At 48.6% G+C, this 20,681-nt stretch overlaps 1 long non-coding RNA gene across 1 annotated transcript in view; it reads right to left on the reverse strand.

Annotated features, from left to right (window-relative positions):
• Nucleotides 1–20,681, reverse strand: part of LOC309626338 — a 131,022-nt gene that overhangs the window by 59,033 nt on the left and 51,308 nt on the right. The window contains exons 3-4 of the long non-coding RNA XR_014243116.1: nucleotides 13,136–13,237; nucleotides 10,989–11,141 (exon numbers count right to left, since the gene is read on the reverse strand). This is a non-coding gene — a long non-coding RNA (uncharacterized lncRNA). The remainder of the gene's footprint in view (nucleotides 1–10,988; nucleotides 11,142–13,135; nucleotides 13,238–20,681) is intronic.

Below are 20,681 nucleotides of genomic sequence, written 5' to 3' on the forward strand. Positions count from 1 at the left end.
CATTTTGCCAGACCACAAATAGTCCCAGTGTTGATCCAGATGCCAACCAAGGTCAGAATCCAAAGCCTCAGTCCCCAAATTCTGAATGGTCTTATTGACATTTAATGACCTCAGAGGATCCTGTCTTAGCAAGAGACCCCCTTGGACAGACAAAAATGATGGAGAAACATTCTTGAACATGGGCATTGAACATTGAATGTTCTGAGAAGCTAGGGAACATTTTCACCCTTATCTCCTCACTCCACTTTGCCACCAGGGTGTAGCTAGTTCTGTCCAAAGCCATGAGCTCCAGGGCCCTTTCAGAGGAAGTTGACCTGGGATGGAGTTGTACGAGGTAAGCATTCACACAGAGGAAACACACGTCTTAATAAAACAGGTAACATGGTTGTGACACAGCAGTGTCTTTTGATCAGATATATAGATTAAAAATATTTTTTTGAATATGAAATATTGTCACGTGGTTCGGAAAGGAGAAAACATTAAAGGCATGTAGTGGAAGATTTTCTTTCATTCCTAAGATCCAACCAGTTCCTATCCGCACCCCCACAAACTGCTACTAATTTCTTATGAAGTCTTCCAGCGTTTCTTTATGCCTATTATAAGCAAAACCAAATATGTATTCACATTTCTCCCCCATTTTTCACAGAAGTTAGTATCCTATCCGTGCTATTCTGCTCCTTTCTTTTTTCACCTAATGAAATATCTTGATCTTTTTATTTCTTGATAAGCCCCTTCATTCATTTTCACAGCTACATAGTATTCCATTGCTGACTTCATAATTCAAAATCTTCCTACAACCAAACACATTTTGAAGTGGTTTGAAGGAGAACATACCTTCACCAGAGGATGTTTGAGATAAAAGATCAACGTGACTCACAGCAGTGAGTCCAAGTCTTCAGTTTACATAAGAATTGACTTGGGATGCAGAAGACATGTCCCCCCTGCCCCCATGCCTCGCCAGGATGCTGATCCAGTAGGTCTGAGATCGGACCAGTAAGCTGTGCTTTAGCAAGTTGATTCTGCTCCAGGCATCTACACCCCTCTCTTTGAGAAACTCTGGTGAATGGGAAAGAAAGTGAGAACTACATCCTATGCTGAAAATATTGTGCTTGCTGCAATTAATCATTAAATTCAGCTCCAAGGTTCCTGGCAGCTCAGACCAAAGTGGAACCAAAAGGATATAGTGTTCTCCCTGCCAGAACAAAAGGCCAGTTTTTCAGGAGACATAAACACATCCCTGACACTAAATTCTAAGCAGAATTTATCATGGGAGCCATCACTTAGGGTACATGGAGCTGCCCAACGGGCAGCATCTTCTCCGACAGCCACAGAAAATGCAGGCACATTCTTCAGAGTTCCTCTGCAGAAGTCATGGCCTGGTGCCAAGCTCAGGACAGCTCAGCTCAGGACAGTGTTTCTGTAGGAAGCTCAGCCAACACTGGCCAGAAGGTGAAAAAACACAGGCCATCTGAGAGTGGATGTCCAGAACACCTGTGACAAGGTCAGAAAATCTGAATGGAGGAGCTCAATGTGACTGAGGAGAGAGAACCAGGAGACACATCCACTGGGCTTCTGAACCCAAGGGGAGGGAGGGTCTCTGTCCTCTGTCCCTAGGCTGTGCCCAGCATAAAGATAGAGGCCTGTCACCTTACCCTAAGAAGCTACTGGAACAATGTGGTGGGAGAGAGAGGTGGATGGACAGCTATTTCCCCATTTTACCCCCTAAAGCTTTGAGCATTTCTCGAATCTTCAGCAATTGGTGTCACTTTCTCATTAAGCATACAACTCAGGGATTGGGACATGGTGAACACTCAATAAATATCGGCGCTGATGATATTGGTGGAGGAGGAGGGGCCGTAACTAGTGTGTTCCCCATCCTGCTGTCCTTAGGATATCTTGAAAACCTCCAGTGTTTTATGGATTCCAAGGGGGCAAATCAAAGTAAGTATGTCCAATATCCTAAATATGGCCCCTCAACCCCAACTTTTGTCTACTCAAACTTAGGCAGGCCACAACATTGTAAAGCCATTCTCTCCTCTCTCCTCTAGGCTCACCCTCATTTCAGATTGGACAATGACCTCGGTATCATGATTGTCATCAGGAGGTCCAGGTAATTGAATTACACCTCTGGGGTGTATTTAGCTTATCAGATGAGGCCTGTGATCTGGACAGATCTCATTGTTCCTATGAGATGGAAGAGAACTAAGGATTTATAGTGGGGATTGCTAGTTATATACCAAAATCCATCCTCCTCATCCTCCATAATGATAGAGTTGTAGTCAGCCACGTGGCTCTCAGCTTGGGACTACATTTCCCAACCTCAGTACAACTAAGTGCAGTCGTGGACCAGATTCTCACCAATAGCAAACGTGGTATGTACCTTTTCCAGGCCTGGGCCACAAAACCTTGGAGGTGTGCTCCATCATCCTCCCTGCCCATGAGCCCAAACTTAGACATGCCTGTGACCCAACTGCAACCAAGCAGATAAGTACAGTACCCTAGAACAATGGTTCTTAATGTTTTAGAGTACCTAAGAATTATCTTGAGGGATTGTTAGATCATAGATTGCTGGGCCATACCACAAGAATTTCTGATTCAATAACTCTGGGGGTAGAAACGAAGAATTTGCATTTCTAAAAAGCTCCAAAGGTGATGGTGAGCCCCACTGGTAGATGCTGGGTGTACTACCATGTCTTTACTTGGTGCGCTAGGCAGAATAATCCCCTCAACCCCACAAAGAGGTCCACATCCTAATCCCTGGAACCTGTGAATATGTTATATTATATGGCAAAGGGGAATTAAAGTTGCAGATGTAATTAAATTTGTTAATCAGCTGACCTTAAAATAGGGAGATTATCCTAGATTTTCCAGGTTGGCCCAAAGTAATCACAATGGTCTTTAAAAGCGGAAGCAGGAGGCAAGTAAGTCAATATCAGAGTGCTGTATTAGAAAGACACAACCAGCATTCCTGGCTTTGAAGGTGGAGGAAGGGGCCAAGAGCCAAGGAATGCAAACAGCTTCTAGAAGCTGGAAAAGGCAAGGAAGCAGAGTCTCCCCTAGAGCCTCCAGAAGGGAATACAGCCCTGTCAACATTTTGATTTTAGCCATTGAGACCTGCACCAGACTTCTGGCCTCCAGGACTGTAAGAAAATTAATTTGTGTTGTTTCAGGCCACCGAATTTGTGGTAATTTATCATGGCAGCCATAGGAAACTAATGTGCTTGGGAACTGTTCTCTGTGTGAGGCTGATCTGGCCTCCAGAGCTGGAAGTTCCTTGGTGGGAGGGCTTTGCCTCCTCTGCTTCCCCCACAGCACCCGGCTCGGGGCTGGGTCCTCAGGGAAGAGAAGAACACACAATAAAGCCACATGGATAGGGCTGTGTGTCCTTTCCTGCTTTCCAAAACCAAAGAGGAAGACCGTTTTTGTGTCACTGTTTGGGACAACCTCTAACCACTAACTCCTATAACTAAGCCCTGCCTATCCAGAGATTGGACTTCATTTTGGGCCCAGCCTCAGGCTTCCTTCCACTAAACATTTTAGAAGAAAATATTGACCTCTACTACAGGCAAGATTGGAGTGTGACTGACGCAAACTAGCCCTGCTCCCACAGTCCAGCTTATCACGTCTCATCAAGGCCATTGCGGACTTCTGGGGAGTCTTTGAGGCAGAATGTTGCTGCTGTTAGAACATGCCCCATGCTGGGGGGAGGGGGTTAGGCGGGGTGGGGGAAGGAGGGGAACGAATGAGGATGGGATCCAGCCTCCCTCTGGAGGCCTATCTTTAGAAGTAGCTGCGGGGGCAGCTTGTGGACCTGGGAAGGGCATTTGGCCTCTGGGGATGGAAGCACCAAGCTTGAGCAGGGGCTCTGGGTATCTGGAGGACTCTGCTGAGTAAGGAGTTGTGCGATGGAAAGAGCAAATATCCGCAGGTGGGGAGGATTTATACAGAACCCTCACTGACTCTCCAGCCTCTGTCCCCAAAAGGAGCCATCACTTCACGACACTCCTCTCAAGAAGCTGCCCTGACCACACGGTGGGCCGCAAGCCCTCAAGCGCTCTCTTCCAGGAAGGCCTCGGTGATCTCCCAGCTCTCTTTGGTCTCCATGTTCTGACCCCTTCAGCCTGCCCCCCTTGCTGCATCTCCTTGCTCCCTGGGTCATCACACTCTTGTCTATCCACCCGAACATGAGCTTCCTGAAGACAAAGCCCTGTTTCTTCCAGAAAGCAGGCACTCATGTCCAAGCTGGAAGAACTGGAGGTAAAGGATGGTGTTTGCTGGCAGGTGTAAAAAAGGTAAAACCACTGTAGTTGGTGCTTGCTGGCAGACTGAAAGGTTGGTGGGAACAGGAACCCTGAGCCAAATGCAGGAGCAAAAACTAGGAGCCCTGGGATTTAGATTCAGCCCTGTAGGGGTCTCCCTGTGTGACCTCAGGCAAGTCCCTTTACCATCACCTACACAGGCTTAGATTCCTCATCCTTAAAATGGGACTATAAATCCATACATGTTCAACCATGGGGGATGTTTTATGAGAAGGGCCTTATAAGTGTCAGGAATTCTTTTCAGCCCTGAAATTAGGAAGAGGCAGAAAGAATGGAGGCTGCACAACTGAGCCAGAATGAGGGGAATTATGTCAAACCAGGGACATATTGATTAAACCCAATAATCCTATACCAAAATGGACTCCTGGGGCCAAAAGGGAAGTGGGATGTTGGAGCCAAGGGGAGAGGGAGCATTAGGGATGTACTGTCTATCCATCTGGTCAAACAGCCTTGGAAGCAAGAACAACATGGAATGGCCCCTCAGAGTTCTGTTTGGGACCAGCAGGCCAGGCCTTGATCAGGCAGGGAAGAACCTAGCCTGTCAATCATTTACACTTTAGTGTGAATTCTGTAGCTGCTTTACCCCTCCCCAAGGGGTTTACCTATCAGCCTGAACCCTCCAGGCAAATGCAAGGTTCTGTCCCAGGCATCACAGTGAAAAGCATTGGCCATGGAGCCTTCAACTATGCAGCCACTGCTCTCTCAGCTTGGCTCAGGCACCCCTGGATTCCCGAAATGCAGGAATGGTCTTTCTTGCCCATCCCACCAGCATGAGCAGTGAATGGCCATGCTCAGGAAGTAGTAAGTCCCCCATCCTTAGTGGTGTCAAGCCTTGGACCAGTTCCTTGGACAGGAATCAACCTTCTGAAGCGTGCGTTAATGATATGCAAGGTCCCTCACAAGCTTGGATTCCAAGATTCAGTGTGAGGGACAGGCACACAGATGCTCTAAGGCCCTACTGCCTTTTCCCCCAGAGGTGGGTGTTTCACAGTCCTCCCTGGATACCCTAACAAACCCCATTTGTATAGGGTTACTTTGTGGGAGAACTCTGGGGTTGCAGGTCCAACCCTTGGAGCTCACTCTCTAGGCACCCTGGAAAAGACCCCAGTGTGGCCACCACCCAGGTTACTGGTTTGCACAGCCTTTCCCCGGACCTGAGAATGAGTTCAGGGGCAAAGGGAGCACCAGCCCGGGCTTGCCTCCTTCCCATGCCCAAACCCCCCAAACTGCAAGGGGCACATTTTCCTTCCTTTGGGAACAGAAGAGACTGGCAGCTTCTCTACCATTCTGGCAATGGTTGGATGGGAATTCATGCCAGAAAGGGCTGGGGTGGAATGAAGAGGAAAATAGAAAGGAACTAACATTTAGAGAGTTCCTACCCTGTGCTCAAAGCTGAGGGAGCACTTTACAAGCATTTGTTCATTCTTTCAATCGTTAAGTCATTCACCAATTACTTCAGCAAACACAGAGTAAACATCCACCACACCTCAGGCCTGGCCCTGCCTTCAAGGAATCCACAGAAAAACAAATGCTATGAAGGTTATTTCATTACCTCTCACAAAATCCCTGTGACGAAGGTATTATTCTTCCCATTTTACAGATAAGGAAACTGAAGAGCAGAGAGGTTAAGCAATTGGCCCAAGTTTACACGATTTGTAGGTGGCAAAGCTGGGAAACAGACAGAACTTGGTTTTCAATTCTGTTACTTCTACCCCTTCCAGCAGTGTGTCTGTCCTCATGTGTAAAATGGGGGTGCAGCTCCCTATTTGCAGGGTTGTTATGAAGCTTAGATTAGATACAATGCATGTTAAACACTGTCGTGATGTGGATATGCAGTAAGTGGTTCATGATGCAGTGGTTCCTGTGGCTCCAAGTTCAATGTTCTCTACTTCCTCATATGTTTGTTGGAGACAGGCTGCCATAAAGCTGGACTTAACAGGAGCTGTGGAAGGAAGGAGGCAATGAAGGGCTTGGGAAAGCCTAGGTCCTGTGGAAAGCAGATATTTATCAGTCTGTCACCAAGGTATAATTGAGCACCAGTTGTGTATCCTCAGGCTCTGAGAAGGAGATGAAAGACCCAGAAGATCCAACCCCCAAACCCCACCCTCAGGGAACTCTCAGTATGGTTGGGGAGGTAAAACAGACACATGAAACCACAGAGGACAGAGCCCTGGCTATGAGTTCACAGCATAAGTGCCATAAGTGCGCATGGGTAATCAGGAAGCTTCCTGGAGAAGGAAAAACTTGAGCTTGGCCCCCAAAGGATCTAGATGGTGAAGAAGAGGCAGCTGATAAGGGAATCGTAAGCAGGTCCAGCCATTGAGTGCAATGTGCTTTTTTAATTTCTAAATTTTGAAATAACTATAGACTTCAAGAAGTTGCAAAAACTAGTATAAAAAGGTCCTAAGTACCCATCGCTCAGCTCCCTCAGTGGTATGGGGGAATGTAGGGATAACTATAGTGATTTCAAAACCAGGAAATTGACGTTAGCACAATACAATTGACTAGACTACAGATCTTACTCAGTTTTTACCTGTTTTTGCATGGATTCATTTTTTTTTTTTTTTTGGTATGTGTATATGTATAGTTCTATAAGTTTATCACATGTATAAATCTGTACTACCACCACTACAATCAAGATACAAAATCGTTCCATTACCAAAAAGGAGCTCCCTTGAGGACACATCTTTAAATGGCCCACATTATGCTCTACTCATAGGCACCAAGGATGTGGCAGCCCCTGTGCTCTGCTCATCGGATTGGACAGGTCTACTTATCCTGTCCTGCTCTGCCCAACGAAGGGAAGTTAAGGGCTGGGTAACCAGGGGCACATCTCCTGGTGTTGGCTTCAGCCCCCATACACAAACCCTCTATGAAGAGGCTCATCTTGCTACTTTCTTGCAGGAGAAACTGAAACTCTGCAGACTTGGTCCTCCCCAGGTGAGGCTTGGACAATTGCACCGTGATTCAGCACCACGGACAGATCCAGGGCGCCTGGGAAGGCAAAGAGGGTTTATAAAGATAAAAGAAAGGACTGGGTGCTTTTCTGGGTCACTTCTTAATCTGGAGATGCACCAGCCCTGGTAAGTATGGACTCCCTTCCCCCACGGTCGCAGAGCAGGGAAGTGAGAGGACATGTCAGGAGTGCGGATCGCTGCTTGCCTGACTCTTCTCCGTTATTCAAGGCTCATCTAAGTCTCTTCTGGTCTGAGAATCTCTCCTTGACTTTCCCACCTTGCTGGCTCCCTTCTCTGAATTAATTTACCCCACGATCTGGCAGAACCATCCAAGACAGCCTGGGAGCACACCGTGTGCTGCTCTTTGCCTGCTCCCACATATGAAGCTGCACTCCCAGCCAGAATGCGAATGCCTTGAGACAGGACCGACTTGTCCTTTACTTGTCTCTTCCATTCTCTCCTTCTTCTCTTCCTACTCATTTCAGCTCCACACAGGGCTAGGCACTCAGGTTCTTTCTGCATGACATGTTAGCCAGGGAATGATTCTGTCCTCAGCTTTAATTTTCCTTCCAGAATCCCATCCTGGGCACCTTTTCTGTGTGGCATTGTTGGCACAGGGATCAGAGGGGACATATTCAAACTTCAAGTTGCCTTGCAGAACTCCTCAGCCCAGCTTCCTTCTCTTTCTCCCGTAGGCTGTAAGACCCTGGCCCCTAGGAAAGCCTCATCCATGATCTTTATTATGCTGGATGTCTTCCCCAGGCACCTCTCCCACTGGTGTCATTGAGAAACTTTGTCATGGAGGCTGTGCTGCATCACCCAAATGGCCCTTACAGGACTCACTCTCACGGCTGAAGGGAGGTGGTTGTTTGATAGCACTCATATGTCCATTCTCTATGGGAATTGCCTCAACTGAAGAAAGTGTCCTTGTCCAAGGTCACATCCCCTTTCCAGGGCAGTCGATACCCAGTGACTGGTCAATGACAGGGTAGAAAGGCCCAGCTCCCTCACCCCAACTCGAGACAACTCTGGAGGATCATTCCAGCATCAGGGCTCCTGCAGAATCAGCTGAGGCTTTCACTGAGACTGCGTTGCAGCCCAACCTCTCCCTCTGCCCAATCCTGCTCCCTTTCCTCCCCCACAAGCATTGGCCCTGAGGCCACTCCCCAATAAATTTTGCATATTAGTCATCTCAGAGTCTGCTTCCAGGTGAACCCAACCTAAAGTCTTGGCCCCATGGAATTAGGCTTCCTGCTGACACCCCTGCCCACCATCTGGCTACTCAGACCCAGGCCCACCAAGGCAGAGTAGAGCTGCCTTGTATATCAATTTTTCTCCAGTCTCCTAAAGACTCCCCAGTCCACTTTCTATGATACTCTTCAGACTTGCTTCTAGCAGCAGGCCTTCCCTGATGTTCTCTGGGTCAGCTGGCATAGTAAAATAGGCTTTGAATGCAAGAAGATCAGGGTTTGGACTCCAGCTCCCGTACTAACTGGCTACGTGAACTTGGGCAAATTACCTAATCTCTTCAAGTCACTATTCCCATGTCTGAAGCAGAAATGATCATAAGAACATCACAGGCCTGTCAGGAGGATTAAATGATACAACATAAGGAAGCCTGTTTAGCACAGTGCCTGGCATATAAAAATGTGCTCAACAAATATGAATTCCCTTCCCTTTTTCTTTTGGGTCTGGGGCACTTTCCACATAATTGCCAATTAACACTTTTTAGTTAACCCAATACTGAACATCACAAGCACAGATGTGGCATAAGTCTATAGGAAAAGTTTGGAATTTTCCATGTGGTAGAGCAGGGAAGTGGGTGATGGTCAATCAACTCAACTCTTCCTGTGTGCTAGTCTTGATTTTCATGCTGTTGGAAAATTCTTGGCATCCAGTGAAAATTCTTCATGGCACAAGGAATAGCAGGCATTTTCATTTTGTCCTAAGGGGAAATGGAATCCAGCCAGACCTCATTTTATACCTGGCTGGAGCAGAGGCTGTGTTCCCTTAAGACACAGGACCAACCCTTCTTCCTAAGCAACAGGGGAATGGGTTGGAGAGGGGGTGGCACCTGAAATTATGGCTGGTGGGGCCACACAACTGGGTGCTGGCTTCTGGAAGAGAGCACGTGAGCAGACAAATCAGCCTGTTAAGATTGTTTTGTGAAAGTACAACTTGTCCCTAAAATAACAGCACCAAGTATCCAACTTTCCAACCACTGTCTCTTCCCCAAATGCAATAAGCATCCGCTCCCCTCCACCATCTCCCTGCTCCGTCAGCCCAATCCCTCTCCCCACTCCTCAGGCGAGCAGAAGAGGCCCTGACCTCACCAGAGCTGAGCCACCTTCTCAGAACAGCATCCGTGAGTGAGCTGAGTGTGCATGACGGGAGTTGGGAGGGGCGTGGGGAGCCTGGGGCAGGAAGCCACACACCCCGTGTACATCCCAGCTCCAGCTGGGCCCTTTTCTGTCAACCTTGGCCCAGCACATGCCGTCCTCAGTGACACTTGCGCTGGGCTCAGAGAATGCTGAATTCAGCCCCAATTAAGGGGCCATCTCGGGGCAGGCTGCCAGCACCAGCAGCTGCTATTTTGGGACTTGCTGAAGACACGATCTTCTCTCTCTCTCCTTCTCCATCTCTGCTCTATTTCTCCTCTCTCTCCTTTCTCCATTTCCATTATTTCTCTAGGTTTTTCTACCTGACTCTGCATGTCTTTTCATCTCTTGGCTTCTTTGTCTGTCTGTCTCCCCCTCTCTGTGACTGTATCTCACTCTATATCTCTCTTATCAAACCAATCTGACGAACACTCCCACCGTTACTGCACCAGGCCCTGTGCTCTGGGGAAAAAGCGATGCACAGGCCCCCGCCCTGGAGGAGCCCTGGGTGTGCTCAGCCTTCCTCTGGTTCTCCCCACCCCTCTCTGCATCTTAACCAGCTCTGCTCTCCCTGCCCAGGAACTCCAGGGCTTGCTTCTGAAGGCCAAGAAGTGGATTCACATTCCAGCCACCTCCTGGTCCATGAGCAGTTTCTGTGCTCCAGGCTTCCAATTCCAACAGCAAAAGTGCTGTCATTTACCAGGTTGGTCTGTGGCAGCAAATGCTCCAGGATGACCAAGAGGCCCAAAGCCATGCTGCCCCACTATCCTGGGCCCAGGGAGACCTGGCCTAAGGCCTGCAGTGTAGGACTGTTTGATCTCTCTGGGTCAGACCAGTAGGACATGCCCCTTGTCCATCAAGAGATTGAGCATTCATAGACCATTGCCTCTTCCTTCCAGGGGAGATGGCCCCCTGAAGGGCCCCTGGCCAGCACCACAGTGGGTTTAAGAGGATGTCTTATCTCCATCCTCCTTGCCTTTCAAAATGCTAGGCCCAGCTCACTTCCCTCCTTCCTGATCACCCAGCCCACAGCACCATCTCCTGCCCCAGTTCCCACAGCCCTGGAAGCCTGACCTATGCTCTCAGCACTGAGCTCTTCTACCCTGGTACCTGCTGGCTGACCTGTGTTCTTTGTCACAGGGTGTGGGGCAGGGATATTTAACAGGACCCACCTGTGAACTCTCCGAGGTCCTTCCCTTCTGGGGCTTCCCCATGTACTAGGAATAGGGGGTATGTGGTAACTTCTTATGTACACTACTGAATTAATGTTGGTTGTTTTTTTAATTACCACCTACTATGTGCCAGGCACTATTAGACTTTTTCAGATGTATTACCTTATTCGATTCACAGACCAGGCTCTGAAGCTTATTAGCCCCATTCTAGAGCTGAAGGAACTGAAGCCCAAAGAGGTTTCCCAAAATCAAATGATAGCAACCCAGGTCTCCTGATTCTGCAAGCCAGGGCTTGTTCCAAAACCCAGCTCCTGCCTATAAATAAAAGAAGGAAAGAAAAGGCTTCAACAGAGCATGGTTCTTCCCCCAAGGAATTCTTAATTTGAGATCCAGGGGCCTCACTGCCCTTAGCAGCTGGTTGAGAGCTAGGCCCAACTCTTCAGGGAAGGCAGGCTGGGCCACCTGCACACTGAGCCAGACTCAGGCTCTGGCAGAGTGGAGAAGCCCTTTCTCTGGGCCAGGGGGCACAGGTAGTGACAAGTTCTCAAAGGGAGCCCAGGGGTGAGAGGGCACCATGGGGCGGAGGGGGAGAAGGGAGGCTTCTTGAGCTGCTGTCAGCCAAAGGTCAGAGGAGAAGGCACCAAAGGCTCCCAGCAGCAGGACCTCCACTCCTGGTGGGAAACAGGAGGTTGGCCGGTCAGGGCTCTTTGAAGTTCCCCAAGGAAGGGACATGCGACTCGGGGCTTCCCTGGTGATCAGTCAGTCCCCCTCAGGCCTGTGACGTGAGTGGGGTGTCTGAAGCAGGCTTTGGAGTGGGGAGAGCGCGCAGGTCTGGGAAGGTGCTTTGATACCTCCTTTCTTCTGTGGCTTTTTCAAGATCCCTCTGCTCTTTGTCAGCTGTGCAGTCATGTCAGGATGTGCCAGTTGAAGAAGAAGCAGGCGGGGGAGTACGGGCTGTGCCAAGCTGCTCCAGAGGGAGGCCAGGGCCCTCCAGCAGGTGCTGCACAGAGTCAGGGCCCTGAAGCCTGTCTGCAGCCCAGGCCCAGCCCAGGAGTCTAGAACTCTGACCTCTGCGGGACCCTGGCTCCTGAGCTGCCCTAGCCTATGTCCCACGACTTCTAACCAGTGCACAGTCTCTCAGAGCCAGCCCTACTAACACTTAGACTTCAGGGGACCCCCATGCCCACAGCTCTGGCCCCTGAATCCTGGTTCCAAGATGTCTCTGCCTTGGGGGCCACATCTTACAGGTCACCAAGTCCTATAGATTCTATACCACTCCCTCTTCTTTGGTTCCACTACCTCTGCTCGGATCAGACCTTGCTCATCTCCCCCTTGGGCAGTTGTCACACATGTTCTTCTGGCCTCTGGTCTGTCCCATCTGCTCCAGAGCCAGCTTTCCAGCTCAGCTTCATGGCCTCCCTCATCCTGCACTGACACTCACGGTGCGGTGACATGGCCCCTGTCAACCTCTCCAGGCTTATCCCCACTCTCCCCAACACACGCCCCTGGGTTCAGCTTCATGCAGCCATGGCCATTCCTCAAATATGCCCACCTGCTCTCACCACTAGGCCTCTGCCCATGCTATCCCCTCTGCATAGGATAGATTCTCCCAGCCCTGCCTATAAGCACTGGTCCATCCTCTTCCTCTACTCAGTCTAGACTCCATTTAAGCTTTACCTTCTTCAGAAAGCCTTTCCTGGCTGCCAGGCTGGGCCCAGTGCTGCCCCTCGTCTCTCTTTGTGCCCCGTGGTCTTTGTGTCCTGGTCCTTGTCATGCTGGGTTGTCACTGCTGGCAGGAGTGTCCCCTTCAGAGAACTGGGCCTCCTGGAGGGCAGGGGATGTGTGTGATTCACCTCTGTGCTTCGCAGCCCAGCGTGGTGGGATGATAAAGATGATAAAGAAACAGGTAGCTGCTCACCAGTTCCCACCATCTGGTTGAGGTAATAACACACACACACACAGACACACACACACACACACGCGCGCGCGCGCACGCGCGCGCACACACACACCCCTACCTGAGCCCTCACTGGACCAAGAAGTTGAGCTAAGATGAGGGCTAAGCCATCAAGGAGGGTTCCCCTGAGAAGGCAGAATTTGAACTAGGTCCTGGAGGCTTGCTCTGCGCCTATCCAGGGATGTGGGTGTGAACACTTGTGCCAAGCAAGGCTGGGTGAATAGTGACTATGGTGGATCACATTCATCTCCCCAATGCTTCACCCTCCCTGCGTCCATGCCCTTTACTGTGTGATTCTACATGGCTCTTCCCTGCCCTACCCTGCCCCTTTGGGTCCAGCCATGTGACTTACCTTGGCCAATGGGATGCCAGCAGGCTTGAAGTGGGCTTTCACATCAGAACCTGCCTTCTCATGCTCTGCCATCAGCAATGAGAACATGTCCACGCTAGCCTGCTGGAGGATGAGAGACATGTGCAGCAGAGCCAAGTCATCTTAGTCACCCCAGCCAAGGCTAGCCTAGGGCAGCCAATGGCCAGCCAACCTCCAGAGATGTGAGTGAGCCCAACTGAGACCTGAAGAGCCACCCAGCAGAGCCCAGCCACCCAGCTGACCCACAGAATAGTAAGTTAAATGCTTATTATTTCAAGCCACTGAATTCAGGGAGTTTGTTACACAGCATTATTGAGACAATACACTGACTAAGGCTAAAGAGATCAGCCTCTGGGGAGATGGGCTTATCCACAGTGGTGCCCACAGTGGGCTGGTAAATAGGGAGTCTGAACAGAGTTCCCCCTTCCTTCAGCATTTCTCACCGCCCCCTCCTTTCCAGCCATCTTGGGCTTCGTGAGGCCTCACACATGTTCTGTATCTCTGCACAACCTGTTCCCTCCTCCTGGAATGCCTGTCTCTGTCTTGTCCTCTTTGAATCCTGCTTTCACTTCAAGGTCAGGTCATACCCTAGAAACCTTTATGGACACATAGCCTCATAGCCACCCTAAACCTTTTGGGAATGACATAAGGTATAAGTAAGTAATATTCCCTCCTTTCTCCCTCTGCCCCTCCCCATGTCCCACTGTGGTCTGCCTTAGCTTTACAGTGGCACATTCTCCTTCACAGTTATTCATCCATGGGGCTGTGCTAGCTCCTGAACAGTAAGTAGGTCCTGCCTGGCCACAGAGGAAGCAGACCTCATGTACTCCTAGATCTCACAGAGCCTCAGCACAGCTTCTGATAGCCAGAAGCATCTGGGAAGTGGGCAATGAATAGAGATGAATACACTTTCCAGCTATTGATTTTAGAACAATGTGACGTGATACATTGTAAAAAAAATTGAAATCCAAAGACCTACTTTCGAATGGGCCTAAATAGACATTTCTCTAAAGAAATAGGAGCTAAATAGACATTTCTCCAAAGAAGACATACAGATGGCCAATAGGCACATGAAAAAATGCTCATCACTGCTAATTATTAGAGAAATGCAAATCAAAACTACAATGAGGTATCACCTCACCTGAGTCAGGATGGCCATCATTAAAAAGTCTGCAAATAATAAATGCTGAAGAGGGTGTGGAGGAAAGGGAACCCTCCTACACTGTTGGTGGGAATGTAAATTGGTGCAGCCACTATGGAAAACAGTATTAGAGGTTCCTCATAAAACTAAAAACAGAGTTGCCATATGATCCAGCAATCCCACTCCTGGGCATATACCCAGACAAAGCTATAATGGGAAAAAATACATGCACCCCTATGTTCATAGCAGCACTATTTACAATAGTCAAGACATGGAAACAACCTAAATGTCCATCGACAGATGAATGGATAAAGATGAGGTATATATATACAATGGAATATTATTCAGCCATTAAAAAAGAATGAAATAATGCCATTTGCAGCAACATGGATGGACCTAGAGATTATCATACTACGCGAAGTGAGTCAGAAGGAGAAAGACAAATACCATATGATATCACTTATATGTGGAACCTAAAATATGATGCAAATGAACATACCTACGAAAACAGACCCAGATATAGAGAACAGACTTGTGGTTGCCAAGGGGGGAGGGAGGTGGAGGAGGGAAGGATTGGGAGTTTGGGATTAGCAGATGCAAACTATTATATACAGGATGGGTAAACAACAAGGTCCTACTGTATAGCACAGGGAACTATATTCAATATCCTGTGATAAACCATTATGGAAAAGAATATGAAAAAGAATATATTTATGTATATATAACTGAGTCATTTTGCTGTACAGCAGAAATTAAACACCACAACATTGTAAATCAACTATACTTCAATAAAACTAAAAAAAACAAACAAACACACAAAACCCAAAGACCTATTTTCAGTCCTTACCTTGCTCTGCGACACTTGGCCGAGCCCTGACCCCTCTGAGCCTCAGATTTCCCGTATGTATAATGAGGGTTTGTGCTGACCGTTCTCCACACTCCCTGCCAGTGCTGAGCATCTGTGACATTGGCCCATGTGTCTCGTCCTCTGGCTGCCAGCTCTGGCCTGACTCTTCCCACCACTCCTCACTCGCCCCGAGTTCAGCCTGAGCCTCCCGGCTGCTGGCAGCCCTGGCCACGGCTTTGGATGGTGGCTACTGAGCTGGTCTGGCTTCTTGTGACTGCCGGCACCCTCCACCTCCTGGGCCTGCCAGTGGGCTTCGTATTGGGAGCCATCTCTCCTGCAAGCTCTGCTGGGCAAGGCTGGGTCCCTGCCTGTCTGACAGGGGAGCATCTTCAGGAAATAGACACACACACACACACACACACACACACACACACGTGTGAGCTCCTCTCCTGCCAGCTGCTGCTGGGCCAGTAGGAAGGAATGCTGACAGGCTGTATTTTCCCCACTAGAGTCAGGTGAAAAGAGGAGAAAGGAAGAAAATGGGCCAGGGCAAAATTATCCAGAGAGGGGAAGACCTTTCCATGCCAGCTTACTGAAAACAGGATGATATTTTAGAGAGCAAAGCTTCCTGAGATACAGTAGATGAAGGGAGGTAGAGGCCTCTGAGCTAGATTGTAGCCTCTAGCCAATACCATTGCTTTCTCCAACCTCACCTCCAGGCTCATTTTTGGAGCTGGGGAAGCTCCAGAGATGCTCAGATCAGGTGCTCCCTGGGATACCAGGAAGGAGCACGGGACAGGAGTTCACAGGGTCTCTGTGTCTGGGGCTGCGGCAGCAGGGTGGAGGAACCCCAGGCCTGCACTCACATCCACCCTGCCCCCACGGCTTTCAGATACCATCCATCATGTGCATCACAGGTGATGGGGGCTGATCCAATGCAGAGTCTCCAGCTTTGCTTCTGTGCTCCGCCTCCTTCCTTGTCTGCCCCCGCTCCAGCACAGCAAGCTTGAAGGAAGCATGGAAAGGCTGCAGGTAGGTGCTCACTCACTGCTGTTCCCGCACCACCTGCCACCTCACCTCCATGAAAGTCAGGGACCGAGATTAAGAGGCTGGAAGTTGAAACCTGAGGTTCTAGCTGGGGTAATTGCCTTGGTACCTCTGCGCCCTTGGGAAGTCCAACTCTCCTTTTGGATACCTGGATATCTCTTTTACAGGTATGAGGTAATCAAGCCCACTCTGTCAGATGGCTGCAGGGATGAAAAACACCTTCTGAATCCATGAGGTCCTCAATATGTGGGAGATGTTTTCATTATTGAGACCAGAGCGTGGTCCCCAGGGAGCTTCGGGCCTCATTGTGCGGGATCATGACACTTTTTGTAGTCTACACTTTGAGGAGCATAGCCAGGACCTGGCCCCTGCCCCCTCACCCGATGCCCCACTTCATATCCCCCGACCAGCCAGCAGCCTCAGAACCCCTCTGGGCCCATCCCAGGGTAGGGCTGTCAGGGAGGTAGAGAAGGAGGTGTTCTGGGCCTTCCCTTCTGAAGCTCTCATCTAGAGTGTTGATGAGGTGACAGAGCCTCCCAAAGAACAGTGAGAGGCCAGGACAGACACAGTGTGAGCGGGAGCAGAGGGTGGGGCTCAGACTCTCCAGGAAGGGAGAGGGTGCTGTGGGCTGGAAGAGCCAGGAGGGCTTCCTGGAGGAAGGGAAGGGCTTGAGTTGACTTTGAAGGACATAGTTGCTGCTGCAGTGAGCCTGGGCATGGCTGATTGAGGTGTTAAGGCCCAAAGGCAGGCACGCAAAACTCCAGGGGAGGCCGCCCATGCCAGGGCTAAGGAACAGACCCCCAGGCATGAGTCCAGCAGCAGGGAAGCAACCAGGGGCTGAAGGGGGATTCAAGCAGAGGCAGGATGGCACTGATGCCCAGGAGTTCCCCTTCTGCTTTCTCTCTGAAGGAGTGAGCACCAGGCTTATGGACGGGTGACCCAGAACACAGGCCTGCAAGTGGTTGCCTGCTTCTGCCCTCGGGCCTGGCCAGAATGGAAGCCAATTATCAGCTCTCAGAAGCACAAGTGTCCAACTTCCTGTCAGAGTGAGAAGGGTCCAGAGAATCCTGCTCTGCCCACAGATCTCCTAGGTCTGGCAGGGCAAACCACCCCTCAGAACTAAGCCCTCCACATCCATAGGCCATCTGATCCGTGTGGGTCCAGTTGGGGCAGAATGGGGATTGTCACACCCAATCTAGAGATGAGAAAACTGAGTTCCCGGGAGAAGAGGTTTGACCTAAGTGTCATGGCCCAGGACTAGAACCTAGGCCTCCTGCTCCTCAGTTGAGTCAGTGTAGACAAGATAACCGGATAACCTGGGTCAGTGTAGACAACTGGATTACCAGGAGCAAAAGAATCCACTTTGGAATAAAACTTACACAGTGGAGAAGCAAGATAAGCACTGTGTATGTGCACAAGGCTGCCACATGCTAGGCGCTGAGCTGGACACTGCACAGGGCCTCGTTTAAGACTCAGATCTATCCAATGGGTTCATTATCCTCAGCTCCATACCATGGGTGGGTGAAGGAACAGAGGTTTGGAGAGTCTGGGCATCTTTTCCAAACCACCCAGGAGGAAGGGCGGAGCTGGGTTCTGAACACAGTTCTCTCTGCAAAGCTCTGCATCTTTCAACCACCGCCTGGCAACACCAAACAACTGTCAGGGGCTTTGGGCCAGGGAGGGAGCAGCAATGCAGGCAGGACAGGAGTGAGGGTCCTACTGCCAGTAGCTGCTTCAGTTTGGTTTTCTCATGCTTCTCCCAGTGCCAGGGCCTGGCACCTCTGGGAATTGGTTCAGAGCATAACACCACCAGCAACAGTAATAGCTTTACTGCTACTTCTATCTGCTTCTACTCCAACTGCTACAGTCTCTATGCTAAGCACTTTACATATACATACACACACATGCACTTCACGTATACCATCTGATTGAATCTTAAAACAAACCTTTGAGGTAGGTTCTTTTTATTCCCGCTTTGTGGTTAAGAAAACTGAGTCTCCAAGGAGTAAAGTAACTTGCCAGTCTATCTCCAAAAGCTTGTACAGTCTACACTACCCAAGGATTTCAGGTAGAAAGAAAGACATCTTTCCAACAGTGGGAGTTGTCTGAGAGTGACATGGTGGTCTCTGGAGGAGGTGAGCCCCATCAGCGAAGCTTTTTTGGTGTGTGTGGGTGTGGGGGGAGGTTGTGCCCACAAAACTACTATTTATAGTTGCCTTTTTAAAATTAATATTCACTACTGGGCATATACCCTGAGAAAACCATAATTCAAAAAGAGTTATGTAGCACAATGTTCATTGCAGCTCTATTTACAATAGCCAGGACATGGAAGCAGCCTAAGTGTCCATCGACAGATGAATGGATAAAGAAGATGTGGCACATATATACAATGGAATATTACTCAGCCATAAAAAGAAATGAAATTGAGTTATTTGTAGTGAGGTGGATGGACTTAGAGTCTGTCATACAGAGTGAAGTAAGTCAGAAAGAGAAAAACAAATACCGTATACTAACACATATAAATGGAATCAAAAAAAAAAAAAAAAGGTTCTGAAGAACCTAGGGGCAGGACAGGAATAAAGACGCAGACATAGAGAATGGACTTGAGGACACGGAGACGGGGAAGGGTAAGCTGGGACGAAGTGAGAGAGTGGCATGGACACATATACACTACCAAATGTGAAATAGATAGCTAGTGGGAAGCAGCCACATAGCACAGGGAGATCAGCTCGGTGCTGTGTGTCCACCTAGAGGGGTGGGATAAGGAGAGTGGGAGGGAGACGCAGGAGGGAGGGGATATGGGGATATATGTATACGTATAGCTGATTCACTTTGTTATACAGCAGAAACTAACACACCATTGTAAAGCAATTATACTCCAATAAAGATGTTAAAAAAAATTAATATTCAATTTACTAAGGGCACACATTTGAAAACAAAGCTTTTCTTCAGGATTAAGTTCCACTTACTGGTCTTATTGTTCTATTTATAGGTGTAATATAATAAGAACAGGACCTTCACTTTTTCTTCAATTGAAGTTTGATTAACTCAAGTTGAAAAAGCTAAACTCTCTTAAACAATCAGTGCCATTTACAATGTAATTAAATTTGCTTAAACAATTTCAACTACATATGAGCATTTAATATATTTGATTTTCCTAAGTAACTTAAATGTCTAATTGAACAAGCAAAACCTTTGTATCCGGTACTGGTAAAACTGTTGTGAGTCTGATAAATTAAATTTATAAATACAGTGACTTTCACATTCTCTTAAATATTGCAATACTGTTTGCAAAATTAGTCAAATTCTCTCATACCTCTCAACTTAAAATTACATGTCTACAGGCTTCTGGTTACAGCTAAGATGGAGTAAGCACACTTCACCCTCCCCCTCCTGTTGATTATAAATGAAAACCCTGGAACAGATACGTAAAACACTGTCTAAGGACTCTGAAAAATAAATAATAGCAGGCGGATTTGGGAGGGAAATAAACACTCAAAGAATGACCAATATGGAAGTGAGTTTCCTAGGTATTTTTTCCTCCACTATTTCCCAGCTTAGACTCTAGAAAGCATGAACCCCAGACTGTACAGTGGGAACAAACAGAAAGAGTTCTAGAGAAACCCTCTTTTTCTTGCCAGAGCACTGGGAACAGGGACCCTGCAGGATAGAAAGTTGGGGAAGGGGGATGCAGAATCTCAATTTTTTTCTCTTTTACTGTACAGGGTGTGCTGCAAGGAAGGGCTTCTAGGAGCCAGAGTGTGAGGGCAATCATGGAGAGCTGGAGAATAAACCCCCTTAAATCTGTGTATAAAGTCCTGGACTCACCCTTGAGCTGTGAATTCATAGAACTGACCCAAAGCAGAAGGCAGGTAGGGACTTGTGGTCTGAAACAAATAGGATTGATACATAATATTACATAATATTCAAAATGCCCCAAATTACTCCATGTACAAGGAACTAGGAAAATCTCAACTACACTCAAAGGAAAAGACAATTAGCAGATGCTGGCCTCAGGATGATCCAGATGGGCTTCCCTGGTGGCGCAGTGGTTAAGAATCTGCCTGCCAATGCAGGGGACATGGGTTCGAGCCCTGGTCCGGGAAGATCCCACATGCCACGGAGCAACTAAGCCTGTGCACCACAACTACGGAGCCTGTACTCTAGAGCCCGCAAGCCACAACTACTGAGCCTGCAAGCCACAACTACTGAGCTCACGTGCCACAACTACTGAAGCCCGCGCGCCTAGAGCCCATGCTCCGCAACAAGAGAAGTCACCGCAATGAGAAGCCTGCACACCGCAACAAAGAGTAGCCCTCACTCACTGCAACTAGAGAAAGCCTGCGTGCAGCAATGAAGACCCAACACAGCCAAAAATAAATAAATAAAAAATAAAAATAAATAAAAAGATGATTCAGATGATGGTATTATCACATGAAGACTATTATATCACACAACATAAATCATATAAAGCAGCTGTTATAACTATAGTC

Source organism: Balaenoptera borealis (genome assembly GCF_965194805.1).
Source record: "Balaenoptera borealis genome assembly, chromosome: 3".
Lineage (NCBI taxonomy): Eukaryota > Metazoa > Chordata > Mammalia > Artiodactyla > Balaenopteridae > Balaenoptera > Balaenoptera borealis.